Here is a 14,355-nt window from a genome sequence, read left to right as displayed (position 1 = left end):
CTCCTTTTGTGAATGTTTTTTCACCACTAACCATCCACTCATTCCACTGTTCTCGGATGCGATCTTTAAATGGCTTGTTTAGGCACACATCCAGTGGCTGCACCAACGATGTCAATCCTCCAGGTATAACTGCAGCATCTGTTTTTAGTCTTGCCAGCCTTTGCTTGGTGCTTGGAGTTAAATGAGCCCTGAACATATCCCACACCAGTAGACTACGCCTTTGTAGAAGTCCACCTGGTCGCCTGCTCCATACATTATCAAGCCATAGCTTTACCCCTTCTTCATCCATCCATCCTTTCTCATTCACATGCACAAAACAACCAACAGGAAACTTGAGTTTCGGCATTGTTTTTCTTTTGAAAATTAACATTGGTCTCAGTTTTGCGCCATCAGCTGTGCATGCTAGTACCACTGTGAAACTGGACTTCTCATGTCCTGTTGTTTTTATTAAAATTGTCTTTTCACCTTTTTGATGGACAGTTTTGTTTGCAATCATATCGAAATTCATTGGAGTTTCATCCATATTTCCGATACTACTTAGCGCATAACCATGTTCATTGCGCAGCCTAATAACGTAGCGATGGAAGCTATGCATTTTGGCATCAAGATCCGCAGGTAATTTTTGGGCAATTTTTGTCTTTTGCCGCAATACCAGATTATGACTTCCCAAGAATCTAGTACACCAGGATACAGTGGCCTTAAATCTGTTGCTGAGATCTGGGTTAGATTTGGCCCACTGAAGTGCAACCAATCGGATTTTATTTCGGGTCACTACATAACCGCTTTGGCGATGCTCAGTCACCATGTCTGCTACATGCTTTTCGAGTTCTGGCCAATGTGGGGTGCCTCTTCTTAATGCACACTTGCCCCTTGGCATACTCCTTAATGCTTTCTCATTTGCTCTCCAGGCCCGAACCATCTTTTCTGTTACTCCATATTGTCTTGCAGCAGCACAGTTATTATGTTCCGTGGCAAAATCCACAACTTTAAGTTTGTAACTGGCTTCATATTTCCTTCTTCTTGCCACTGCTGGAGCCTTGCTGGGTTCTTGACTGCCAGCCATTTGCACTGGATGTACTGCTGGAGCCTTGCCGGGTTCTTCACTGTCAGCCATTTGCACTGGATGTACTGGTGCTGTACAGTATGAACAGGTGCAGAGACAATCACGGCAAGTGCTCTACTGCCTTTGGGAACATTCTACAGTCCCCTTTCTATGCCCATGCCCATGTCATGGAGAGAGGAGCGCGTGCCAAACCTGCAACACAGCGGGGGATGCCATCTTCGGCGCTGGCTGCCCGTTATATATTTCGGACGTCCTGCTGCCTCGTCCTGCTGCCTCGTCTGCCTGGGGATGTGCAAGCGGTTGGAGGCGCGTGTGCAGCGGCAGCGGCAGTCGAGGTAAGACTCATGGCGCCATTTGCTCGCTTGTGAAGCGGTCTGACACCTTCGAGTGAAGTCCTCGCTATGAAAAAACGCTTGCTTTCGATACTTGCACAGTTCATGGCGCGAGGCCTGGGTGTGGACGTTGCCAGTGCCGGTGGCTGTATTTTTTAACATAAAGTGTGTTGTATTTCCTACTGTGAAGCGGTCTGACACCTTCGAGTGAAGTCCTCGCTATGAAAAAAAACGCTTGCTTTCGATACTTGCACAGTTCATGGCGCAGGGCCTTGGTGTGAACGTTGCCAGTGCCGGTGGCTGTATTTTTTAACATAAGGTGTGTTGTTTCTTGTTATTTCCTATTGTGAAGCGGTCTGACACCTTCGAGTGAAGTCGTCGCTATGAAACAGCGCATGAAAACAGACCATAAAATTTGGCACCCGGCGTATAAGACGACCCCCGACTTTCCAGAACATTTTACGGGGTTAAAAAGTCATCTTATACGCCGGAAAATACGGTAAGTAACATAAAGTTTAAGCCAATAACCACTGAAGAACCACCTGTCCCAGCAAGACCTGTCTGGATTCCAAAGATTGGGGATCTGGTCAGAGAGAAGATCGCGGTGAAGAAGGAATTTGGGCCTTCTTACAGAAAAGCAGTACCTGTCTTAGCTGTCAGCGGAACAAGATCAGTAGTACTACCGCCACTTGCTGGTAAAAAGGAAAACAGAATTGTTTCCATCGATCTGCTTAAACCACAATCATGTGGCCGATAATAAGTAGTAGGCCCAGTGGACTACCAAGAAATAGCAGAAGACCAAACTTTGCTACAATCCAAGAGGTTCAAACTGAGAGACTAATCACATTCGATAAACCAACAGTAAATAAAAAAGGAATATGCAACAAAGCCATGGAACTTGTGCCTCTTGAAACCCAAATTGCAACAATTCGTAATGAAACACCAATATATAACGATGTTGCCTCAGACTGTACAAGTATAACAAAAGAAAATGCAAAGATCAATGGAAATCCAGAAGCAATCCCACCAATTGACAGAACAGCATCTGGCTATTTTATCAACTTTGATGACATTTCCGATGATCCAAGTGAACATGGAGACAAGCCAGAAACAAAAACTTTCAAAGACAAAATGATCGAGCTTTGTCAAAAACTAAAAGAAACATATCTGATTTCACCATGGATTGAATTTTGGACTGTGTTAGGTGTACTTTTCCTCCTGCTTTGGCTCATCATGGTTTTATGCTTGGGTAGATTCATTGAGGGAAAATATAGTACAATGGACACAGCAAGCCAGAACATCAACTTGCTTCTAAAATCACACAGATCCTCTCACATCGAGAAAAGAGAACTATCATCAGTGAACATCACAGCCAATCCAATACCTGGTGGTATAGCATGGGACAGAACTGACTATGATATTTATGGCCCGATTGAGCTCCTGAAGTATTCACGCCAGTTTAAGGTTTCCCTAAGTGACTTTGTGATACCAAGTTCTTTTTCTGATGATTGGGACTTTGAAAATATTGAAAATATGATGTCAGATTTAGTAATGTCAGCTAAATTTACAGAACATGATTAATTACAGGGTTCATCAAATTATGAAGAATTATACTGTTACAACCACTATGGTCATCACTATTTGCATAAATCTGCACAACCTAGAAATGTTTTTACGTATAATCAATGGGAACATTGTCAAACTCCACCAAAAGGGAGTTCTAAGACATTTTTTGAGAAATGTCCATACTTCTCAGGGTTTAACAACAGTGATCCAGAAACGTTTTATTTTAAAATGTTAAATAAGACAGGAATGAAAACAATGCTGACAAATACTAAACTGATTTATTCTGAGAAATTTTATGACAAAATGTCTACATTTGGTTTTGAATTTTGGAAAAATAACATTGAAACAAAAACCATCTGGGGAACAAAAGAATGGCAGGTACAAGGTCTAGAAGCATTATTTAGAGCCTGCATGACCCCAGAACAAATAATTTTCCTGAATGATACCATTCAACAAACTACTTGTCTTGGTTTAGCTAAGATAAAAGACTTAAATAAACTGTCTATTCCAATGCCCATACCTGATAGTGATAGCTCTACAGATGTGGAAATAGACGTATCCCATTTTTTTCACCAAAACAGAACAAATCCTGATTGGAAAAAATGGTTGATCTGGCCCACAGACACGAATAACTGTCAAGAAAGATTCCTGAATAAAAAACAGGGGTTTAAACAGACTAGGCCAGACCTGTGTCTATTTGGGTGTCTATATGGGTGTCTGCAGTGTCTATAGCCCTTGTTTCGCCGAGCCCGCCCCCAGTAATACCTTTGGCACCCCCACGCCCCCGCCCGGTCACCTTACTTGAAAGTAGATCAAGATCACGATCACTGCTGATGTCCACTGCACGTTCTGCTCCTTCCTCCGTTGCAGCCCTTACCTCAGGTTTAAGTTTAAGGCGCAGTGTCCGTGACTTTGATTTGTCTGTGCGAGGGGGCTCGATCCCTGGTCACGTTACCTTTGATGGATCGAGGTAGCCTCCCTTCAGCCACACATCCGCCGGGTAGGCGTTCACTCCTCACACCGACCTGCCGACCCGCTGAACTGCCGAGCCCAAGGCCGACTCCGAGGTGGGCGCCTGCCACGGACGCCACCGCGAATGCCACCACACAACACCTTGAGCCGCGTCCGAAGGGATCCAAGGACGCTCAAAAGAATCACAAGCGGCAAGACAGTCTAGGGCGGGCACTGCCGCACAACACCGCGCGCCGCGCCCAATATCCGGAGAGGCTCAGGCGAAGCAAGGGCACTCGGACAAGAAGAGGAGAGAGACCAAAAGGACACCCAAGAAAGTGAAAGCGGTATGCGATTCATATTCTGCCGAATTTCCGCTACGTTTCCACCGGGGTACGGGAGCTCCGCTAGAGAGACGCGACCTGCCCTAGCCGGCGGCCGCCATGTTTTCCCCCATCTCAGAACTCTGAAATTGGCCTTCAATTCTGTTAAACAAAGCAACTGAAAATATTTGGAACTATTTTTTCCCCTGAAAGCGAAATTATTTTTCTTTCAAATCCAAAATATTTACCATTTTTCCTGGCACATGGTACTTTGCTTAAAGTAGAACTATTCTTAAAGAACAGAGCTTCTATTTTTAGAGACATTAGAAACAATATTTTACCTCAGCCTCTAGCACATGTACATAATCGTATAAATATGTGATAAAATGGTCTCGACCTTCTCTTCTGTATACAGAGCCATTTCATGTGTAATTTTCGCAAATTCATTCAGCTGTTATATATGCATTTAACAGAATGACAACCCTGCTTGAAAAGACGTACAGTCCCAGATACTCATTTTCGTGTATAATCCATACACCATTTCAAATGCAAAATATGTATTTTTGGGGTGGGTTGGAAAACACACATGCATCAAATGTTTAATATTGCTTATTTTGAATAATGATGGACATTAATACGTGGAGTGGGTGTTGTATTTCTATCTAGGACCCTAATTCGATCTTCCCGATTCATGCCCTTATGTGGTTATAATAAATAGTATCCTTATAAAGGCATAAGAATCATATCCATATTTAGTAATAGCCCATGCAGTCCAAAGCACGGCAAGGCTACTCCCATAGACTCCTAGAAAGCACAACACGTTCTTTAAACAAACCAAGCCTTCAGCAGCCTGGGAATCCCCCTCCTGTTTTTGTTTTGATTTGCACAAGAACTCCTGGAGTCCAGAAAGAACTGTTAGTTCTTAGTGACGTCTTATGTCCAACCTTACGTCAAACCCGGCACCTTTCAGGTATAAATATACCAACGTTGCCTTAAGCAAACACACAGTGGTGAGGAGCAGAGCGGTTATCTACTTATCCGAAGCCCAGCTGATGCGAGAGCCGAAGGAAGCCGCCCCTCCCCTTTTGACGCGCTGGAGAAGCTGCCTTTTCTCACACCGAGAAATCCAGCTCCGGTGTTCCCAAGTCACCCTAGCGGGTTGCTGGGAGATCGAGTCCTGAGAAACGAGATACAAGACCTCCTTCATTCTATAACCAAGGTACGGAGCTGATTAAAACCTTAGAGAGAATTCTTGATTCTGATACTTTGCAAAAACTTAACTTAACTTAAAGACTGCAAATTCCTTACTCCTTCCCACGCATTAGGCTTAGGTCAGGTACACTGGGGTAGGCGTATCTTAGAAGCACCAGTTGAGTTTGTTAGTCAATGTTTTTATGTATGTATATATTTTATCCATTTTAAAGTATCATTTGGGTAAGAAACCATATCAATGCTTTTACAGTATTATTTCATAATACTACTTTTACTGTACGCACTTTACTTTATGATAATATTGCAATTATGCAAATTAATTTCTCTTGCAGCCTAACACCTTTTTATTGAAAAACGCCCGTCTCTCTATTTCTCTGCACTCTGGTGAAACGAAGCATGCACGATTGACTGAGTGAAATAGCTGCCCATTGTTTTCACACGACTCTAGAGATACACTCTTTATTCTGAGGGAGCAAAGTTGTCATGTTTATGCAGTTGTCAGAAACTGAATCCCTTCTTGGAAAGTTTCTAGTGACCTCTGAGCTAGCTGGCAAACCTAAATTAAGTCAAGCATAGTCAGTAGAGACCTAGATGATCTCAGTCCTACGTCTACACTGCTGTTTATGTTATTCCAATGCGCAGAGCCTATTGGGAAAATAGGAACTACACTACAGTTCCGTCTGATTTAAACAAGGCCTGAGGTAGTCCGTTGGGGCCGGGTGCTCCGTCCGACCTACCCTTCCTAATAATCCGGGCGATGTTATTTATTGAGATTCCATGTGTCGTCAGCTTTCCTGGGGGAGAGTCGTTTCGTAGCTCCTCAGATGATGGTATGTCCGTGACACCTTCTACCTTGGTAGGTGGGCCAGCGTTTCCTATGACTTGATCTTCGGTGGGTGGTAGTCGGGATTTGAGTGTCAAGTGGGGACTAGGGGGCCCTCGCCCACTTGAGTTTTCTCTAAAGTGATTAGATAGAAACTTGGTCCAGTTGTCCGCACATATGTTTGTGGTGGTGTATCTTCTGCCTCCTAACGGGCCTCTTTTCAAAAGGGTCCAAAATAACTTGGTGTTGGACTTTTTGCTAGCGTGGACTAACTTCATCCAGAACTTGTCTAACACTAATTGTTTGTTTCTATGTACAGATGCCTTAAATGCTTTTTGAGCTTGCTTGTAATGACTAAATAAAGTTACATTTCCCTGCTTTTTCTATTCTAGCGCAAAGCAGCGTTTCTTTGTTGTTTTAACGTTTTTGTCCGGAATTGAGGTGGATCTGGCCGGGAATGGTGTTTGGTCGGAAATTCGTTTAATAAACTGTTCACAAGCGCTTCCCATCCGATGATAATAGGCATGTCCGTTTCACCTTTTGAACATAGAAGATGACAGCATTTCTCCATGACTGTAGGGACAGCTCTTGACGACCATTTCATTTGTCTTAGATTCTCCGTGTAACTGTCTGATATAGTGTGAGCAAGTGCGTGATGGTGAGGAGCATCGAAGGATAATGTTATTATTTGGAGTCGATGTTCACTTTCACCCAGTGCTGCGATATAATGGGACTCAATTAGGGTGAACATTTCGCTGTTTGCCAGTGTGAAGTCCAGAAATGAATGGGTTTGCCCATTGGTTCTTGTCCAGGCCGGGGGGTATCTGTTGGTGAGCAACCATTTATTATCAGGTAGCCTACTCTGCTAAGTTGGAGAACTGCGTATTCGGCCAATTTGGATGGTCTGAGGCCGGGCGGTAATGTTTGTGAGGCGAGATGTGGGGGGACCGCTGGGAAATTAATTCCTGAGTCTTCAAACTGGTTGTAAAAAAGGTTAGTGTTAAAATCTCCAGAGATTAGACATGGTATGCTACTGTATGTGCTTAGAATGTTACATATGATTTCGATCAGGCGGTCCAGTTTGGGTTTTTTCTCACTGGGGCATGAAGAGATGTAAACATTTAGCAATAGTATCAAGCAAAGTTTTGAGAAACTATTGACAGCACTCCTGTAGACAAGTAATTCTAACAGTTGGGGCATAAGTTATAAGCCCTGCTTATCTCCAATATATCAAGCTCTACTCATTATAGAGTTTTACAGAAAGGGAAACTGATGACAGAATAATATTCAAATGAGTGTTGTCAACACAGGGAGTTCAAAAATATAGCCCACTTATTTCGATTTCTTCAATCTTTATTCTTTCAATTTTCATAAAAACAGATATTCCCAGCAATAAGTAAAGATCATCAGTTTCCCTTTCTGTAAAACTCTATAATGAGTAGAGCTTGATATATTGGAGATAAGCAGGGCTTATAACTTATGCCCCAACTGTTAGAATTACTTGTCTACAGGAGTGCTGTCAATAGTTTCTCAAAACTTTGCTTGATTGTATGTGTATCACTTCTGTGTGCACTAACGGCACCTCGAGGTGGTAGGTGCCTTGAGTTTCTTTAGCACCCTTTTTTGATAACTTTTCCTATAAAACATATACTGTTTGATGTGTACTGAATTTGGAGATACTATAATTGTTCTGTAGAGTGTGTGCGGACGTTTCCCTTTTGGGAACACTACCACCTGTGTCTTTTTGTATTTAGCAATAGTAGCTTAATCTCTGAAGGAAAGTTGTCGACCAAGATGCCAGTAACCCAGTCAAGGTCAAATTTTAGATGTCTGATACGTACTGACAGTCTGCAAGCCACGTAAATAGACAGCCCACCATACTTGCTCTGTCTTATGGCTGGCAATGTGAATTCCAGATACCCTTCAAGTAGGTTACTTGTTGATAGCCAAGTTTCCTGGAGGAGAATGATGTCCTGGTTTTTGAGGAATCTGACAGTGTCCGAAGATTGCAGTTTTGACAAAAGACCATTGATGTTCCAGGAACAGATTGTTAGGCCGTGTTCCGTGTTATTTCAATCGGTCCTGCTTTGGGCGAGGGCTGCTGGCAGCCATGACCAATCAGCGCTTCCATTGGTTTGCTGAACTTCACTGCACTCATCGATGGCTGCTCGGGAGCGATGTCTGGCTGACTTTAATATTGAGAAAAGGGTTGCAGCTTATGCTTGAAACTGGGGCCTTGCTAAGAGCAAGTATTTAAGGATATCGGGGCACTCGAGGCGTTGCTATAATTATTCCCCAGTTTTTAAATTGGTCAGCTTTTGATTGAACCAGTTCCCTTATGGCTTTAGATGCTAATGTAATTAGGGTTGATTCTCCCATATGAGGGCCAGTGATGGGTTTAAATTCGATGGCAAGGATGTCTTTTGATTACAGCTTGCGCAGGTCTGGATTTGATGTAAAGAGCCGGATTATGTTCCCGCGATTTAATATGTCATGCGGGCCTTGAGAGATGTACTCTGGTGTTAACAATAGTTTGGTTTCATTGGAGTCTATGGCCAGAATTTGAATATCGGCGGGTATGGGCTTGGATGACGTAGGCTTGTCTACTAACAATCGTTCAGAGGTTGATGTACAGTGCTTTGGGGGGGGGGGGGGCTTGCTCACTTGCTTGGTTGACTGGTGCTATAGTGAAAACTGATTTGCTCATACTTGCCGAAGGAAGTATGCTGGGTTGGAGTGCCGGGAACTGGGGATCCGCTTCTTTGACGAAGTTAAATGTGCTATATGAGCCTTGGCTGATAATCGTCGGTTTCAGTGGTGAGGACGATTCAGTGAATGGTAGACACTTTATGGGCGGCATGGTTGCACCCAGCCTGGTGGCTGTTATTGGCTCATCATTTGTTTGTAAGTGCTTATTTCCATTATCTTCAATTTTGTCCTGAAGTATTGGGTGTAGGGAGACTTGTGATGACTCTGTTTTTATTGAGTGTTTTGATTGTGAAAGTCCTTTTTGGGGTGTTCGGAGCTGGGCTACTTGCATCTGGCTGGTGAAGGCAGTGGGCACTGTGCTCAATACCTGTGCTGTCGCTGGTTTGTTGGTTGTAAAGTAGTTACAAATTGTTTTTTTGGGTGCTTCTGGGATCCTTTTGCGGGATTTCCAGAGTCTTTTTTTTCTGAAAGTCGGTGAGCAGGTGACTGGGAGGATTTGTTGTTAGATGTTGAGTCGGTGGGAGCGTTGGAAACTGCTGTTGCTTTGGGCGATGGTGGAGAAACCGGTGGTGGATTGTCGGGCGTGTGCTTGTTGGTGGAATGTTTGCTGTGGGAGGGGGCCAGTGATGCTGAATCAGGGTGCCTGGACTCTGGGATCCTCTGGACTTCTGTTAGTACTGATGTCAGAAATTGGGGCAGTGAGGATAGAGAGTCAATAATGGGAGAGCAGCAACATACTGATTGGACTAGTTGCACTTGTGATTGGGCTTTGATTATCAGCGAATTAAGCACCTCCATTTTTTGATCGATTCTTACAGTGTACACGGTAAGAGTGTTTAATAAATCTACCTTTTGATTCATTTTGTCTGAGTGATAATTCAGTGCTAACACTGTGGAGTGCAGGGTTTGGAGGAGTTGTGACCAGAGCACGTTTAGGTCTAGGGATGAAGGGTTAACAGGCAATATGTTGGGTTCTTTAGTGAAAAAGGATAAATCCAGGTGAGTGTTGGGCATGGTGTTGTTGCCCCATCCAGTATTGATCTCTTGTCGACATCTTTTAGCAGTTGGTGATGACGTTGTGGAATTGCTTAGTTGCTTGTTTGCCCTGTTTACTCCTTGCAGTGTGAGGACTTTAGTTGTAGCTGTTAGGTGAACGTTGGGCGCTTGGGGCTTGATTGCTGGGGGGGAAACTGGCTAGGGATCCAAATGGAATGATGGTCTGAAGAGGCTAACTAGCTTTGGGTGAGGGAGGGGGGAGACAGGGGATGATACATGGGCAGATACGTGGACATTGTTTACTTGGAAGTCAAAGAGGGACTGGTCAAAAGACTGGGCGTGAGCTTGGGGAGATGGAGTGGTCGCTAATGCTTCTTTTTATTTTTTGGTCGCCGCTTCTTAGTAAACCTGGGAGCGATGAACTGTAAATGTAAATGTAAATGTACATGTATTTATATAGCGCAAATCGCCCACATCGCAGGCATCTATGCGCTTGCTTAGGGAACCCGTCCTGGTATTCCCCTGTGAGATACCCCGGCAGGGTATCCACAAGGTGAAAGCCAGGCATCCCACCGCGAGGGGCCGTTGTGGAGATTAAGCAAGCTATTGCCCAGAGTCGCAGAGTGTGAACCCGTGAGTCGAGTAGGCACAGGAGTGAGAATTATCGAATCTGTGGAATTATTGAGCCCAACCCCCGTCGGGGCGGGGAATTGAACCCTGGTCCAGGGCCGATCTCAGCTTCCGGGTCTGCCGCCTCTAACCCCTGAGCCACACTTCTCCACTGAGGCCTTCATCACTGGCATGCACGTGGAGCATGGGCTGAACCAGTCTTTGATGCTGGGCTGGGACTGAGGGTACAGGTGAATCTTTTAAGGCAGGAAGTCGAGATATATCGAGTGAGGTTGATCATAGCTTAGAGGAAGATACAGAGCTTCTAAAGTAGTCCCTCAAAGAAATTTTTTTTATGATGGGCTGGAAGTCTCAGGTACATGTCTTTGCAGGTTTGAATTTCCTTGTGCACAGCAACTCCACCCGCTACACTTGTTGTTTGATGGACGAGGGGAGGCTGGACTTTAAGTGTGGACTGGGGGAGTTGGGGCTTAAATGAAATGTTCATGGCTGTGTCTGTAACTGTTTCTGTGGCATTACCCAGGTGCAGCTGTGAGTCAGATGATTTTGCCTGTTCTTCAAGCAACGATTGCTCTGCTGCTGTTTAGCTTATGGCCTTTTTTAAAATCCTTTTTAAATGGATTGGATGGAGTTTCCAAGTTCTCCCGGATCTCATCGCTGTGAGGCGTTCGGGTAAGGTTTAAGGATGATCCTCGCACCCCCCCCACTGACAGGGCTACTCGCTGTTTAAGATGATCCGTGCTACCGGAGGGTATCTACTGGAGGGGTCATGGCTCAGTTATACCACACAGGGAGCAGACAATTTGTTATTCTCCTTAGCTGGTTCTAGTGAAACAATAACTGCTCAGATAAACAAAGGTTGGGACTTTTATTTGATTTTTATTTGATCTGGTTTGGTTAGGTGATATTTTAAGAGCACTTGTTGAAAGGCACTGGTGTTAACACTGATTAAACTCGTGGGCGTACTCTTAGCGTTGAAATTTGAGACTGACCGGTGAATATTGAATAGTCGAGTAGATGCTCCTTACGGGGTTGATGTAACTTGTGACTTGGTTGACTTGAAGTGCAGCGAGCGCGTGGAAGAACTCAAAAATCTGTGCGGGGCCAGCACCAACACCACTGCTAGGCACGACAGAGCACGGCTGAGCACTCACCGGGGTCTTTCCTGTTGCTGATGGGGTTTTCACCGCTGCTGCACCCACTACCCCTACCGCTGCTAGTAGAGGGCTGTGAAAGGCTGTAGAGGCTCTGTGGGGCGGCTACCACGATTGAGCGGCTCTGGTGGTACTGCCTGGCCTGCCCTGCCTTGCACGGCTCCTGGCTGGATGCTTGTATTTTGTGACTTGTGGCTGCGAGGATGCTCCTGCGGAGGTGCTCCTGTGTGGATGTGGATTATGGCACCAACAGCCAGATTAATGAAAACCATATTCTGCGAATTCTAAATTGCGTTTAATACCGAATCGCAATTTAGAATTCGCATAATGGGATTTATGTAAATTTGCGAGAAAGTATAGCGATTCGCATTCGGCCGCAAAAGCCGATAGCGATTATTCTGAAATCGAGAAAAAACGCTAAATCAGACAAATCCTGTGTTGAAATTGCGATCTCGCTATTAGCGAGATCGCAAAAACGGGAAGTCGCATTTCGAGCACAGTGATGACATCACAACCAGGAAGCAGGCAGTTCCCTCCCTCATTCTGAATACTGAGGCTGATCTGGTAGCTGCACTGCTCAGAGCTCCACTCCAACCACCTCCAGTTTTGGTATTTGGATACTCCAGACTGCAGCTATGTCACAGGAAGCAGCAGGGCCCAGTGCCGCAGGGAGAAAGCGTAAAATTAAATTCTCCGAACAGGAGCTGGAACATCTCATCGAGGGAGTCTGTAAAGACCATGATAGACTGTTTGGGAAGGACTCCAGGAGGGTGCCAGAGGCCGAGAAACGGCGACTGTGGTTGCGCATCCGCGCAAAAGTGAACTCTGTTGGAGTCACCCAGAGATCAATTGACGATCTCAAAAAGAGGTGGAACGACCTCCGAGGTCGTGCCAAGGAGAGGGTTGCCGAGAGGCTAGGTGAGCGCCTTGGAACATGAGGGGGAGAGCCAACAGTCCCTCCCAACACCCCATTGGAGGATCTTTTTGAAGACACATTGCAACCTGAGGCATGCGTGAGGGGTAACCCGTCTGGACTCCTCCCGACCCACCCAAGACAGCCAAGGTAAGTGCCATGCGACTGCGACCCTGTCCCCTAACAATGGCCATGACCCTAGAGCTACCCATAAGAAACCCCTGTCATGCAGCCCATGCACACCAGAATATCCCTATTGCATTGTGGGACATGTAGTCTGACCACAATTTAAAAACGGTCCCATATAGCCAGACATGTCCTAATGGAGTCAATTCAACAGCCAGTCAGGGAATGGTAGCCTGCATGCATGTAGCAACCTTCCATGTGAAAGATACATGTAATTAATCAACGTCCACTTTCCATCATAGGTGGCGCTGAAAACACCAGCAGCGACAGTGAGGGACTGCAAATTGATGAAACTCATGAGAATTCTGAGGGTGAGGAAGATACATCCACACAACCAGGTCCATCTGGCCAAGCACCAGTGCCAGCAGCCGTACCACCACCAGCAACGCCAGCTACAACAGGCGCGCCACCATCGTCAGCAGTGACACCCATGCCAGTGGCATTGGCAACACCAGCAGCCGCCAGGCCACCAACACAACGCACACCTACTGTGCCCACCCAGTCCAGCGGACAGGTCAGGGAGCGGCGCCAAAGTACACCATGCACCGGCAGGAGGGGGATGACTGTGCGTGTGCCAGGGCTCTCAATAGAGCGAAGCATGCTGCGCGTCCACCAACTGCAGGCACGACACCTTGCAGCAATACACCTGCAGCTGCACAATACAGGCAAGAATGTTGGCCAGCTGTCCGACCGGATGGACCGAATGACCACAGCTGTGGAGGCAAACACTGCGGCCATGCTTAGCCAGCGAGACCTCACCCGCCGCCGCCACCGCCAGCTCCTCACACGCCTCTAGGCGTACACGCGCTCCAATTATGTAATTGGCAACGCAACTTCCCAGCTGTCCCGTAGATCATTGGCCATGCAACTCCAGATGGTCCAATGCTGTCAGGACGTGGCACGGGCACTCGAGCAGGTAACCACTGCTGTTCAGGCTCTGCAGCCAACCGGCCACGGCCTTGCAGGAGGGGATGACACAAGTGAGGGAACATCTAGCCACAGCAGCCTGTCTTTGTCACAGGTCAGTGTTCCACGCCGCAGCAGCAGGCCCGCTGCGGCATCACGTGCTCAGCCAGAGGAAGAGGTCGAGAGGCGACTGGGAGCTTCACGCCGGAGGCGCCAATGACATTAATGCTCATAGGGTAGGGACATGCTGATGACATAAGCATGCCCACTACAAAATCTGGAGTTGTATGTTGCAACACACCTCAAATGTTACTGCAATAATGCAATATTATTGTGCAACCAAAAACAATATTTATTCAATAATAGTACATCAGACTCATGTCATTATTTCCTTTGTCATGCATGAGTGAAGTGTTGGGTGAGGGGAGTGGGTGCACTAGAAACAGTTCATTGTGATTTGGTTGCGCCATCTGTGTCCTTCAGCAGGATTTCCCCCGCGTGCATGATGCGCATGTGCAGGTGGGCAGTGGTCCCCTTCCGACTCACTGCCAGATATCTCGACAGGTATCTGGCGCTTGGTAGCAATGTTGT

General features: G+C 45.9%; 1 pseudogene; it reads left to right on the top strand.

Moving 5' to 3' along the window:
• The first annotated feature begins 2,139 nt into the window (after window positions 1-2,139).
• Window positions 2,140-13,654, top strand: LOC147748815 (uncharacterized; annotated as a pseudogene).
• The last annotated feature ends 701 nt before the right edge of the window (window positions 13,655-14,355 follow it).

This window comes from Lissotriton vulgaris, chromosome 1_1 (assembly GCF_964263255.1).
Source record: "Lissotriton vulgaris chromosome 1_1, aLisVul1.2, whole genome shotgun sequence".
NCBI classification, from domain to species: domain Eukaryota; kingdom Metazoa; phylum Chordata; class Amphibia; order Caudata; family Salamandridae; genus Lissotriton; species Lissotriton vulgaris.
The sequence above is the reverse complement of the archived record's forward strand: the minus strand, read 5'-3'. Positions and strand labels throughout refer to the sequence as shown.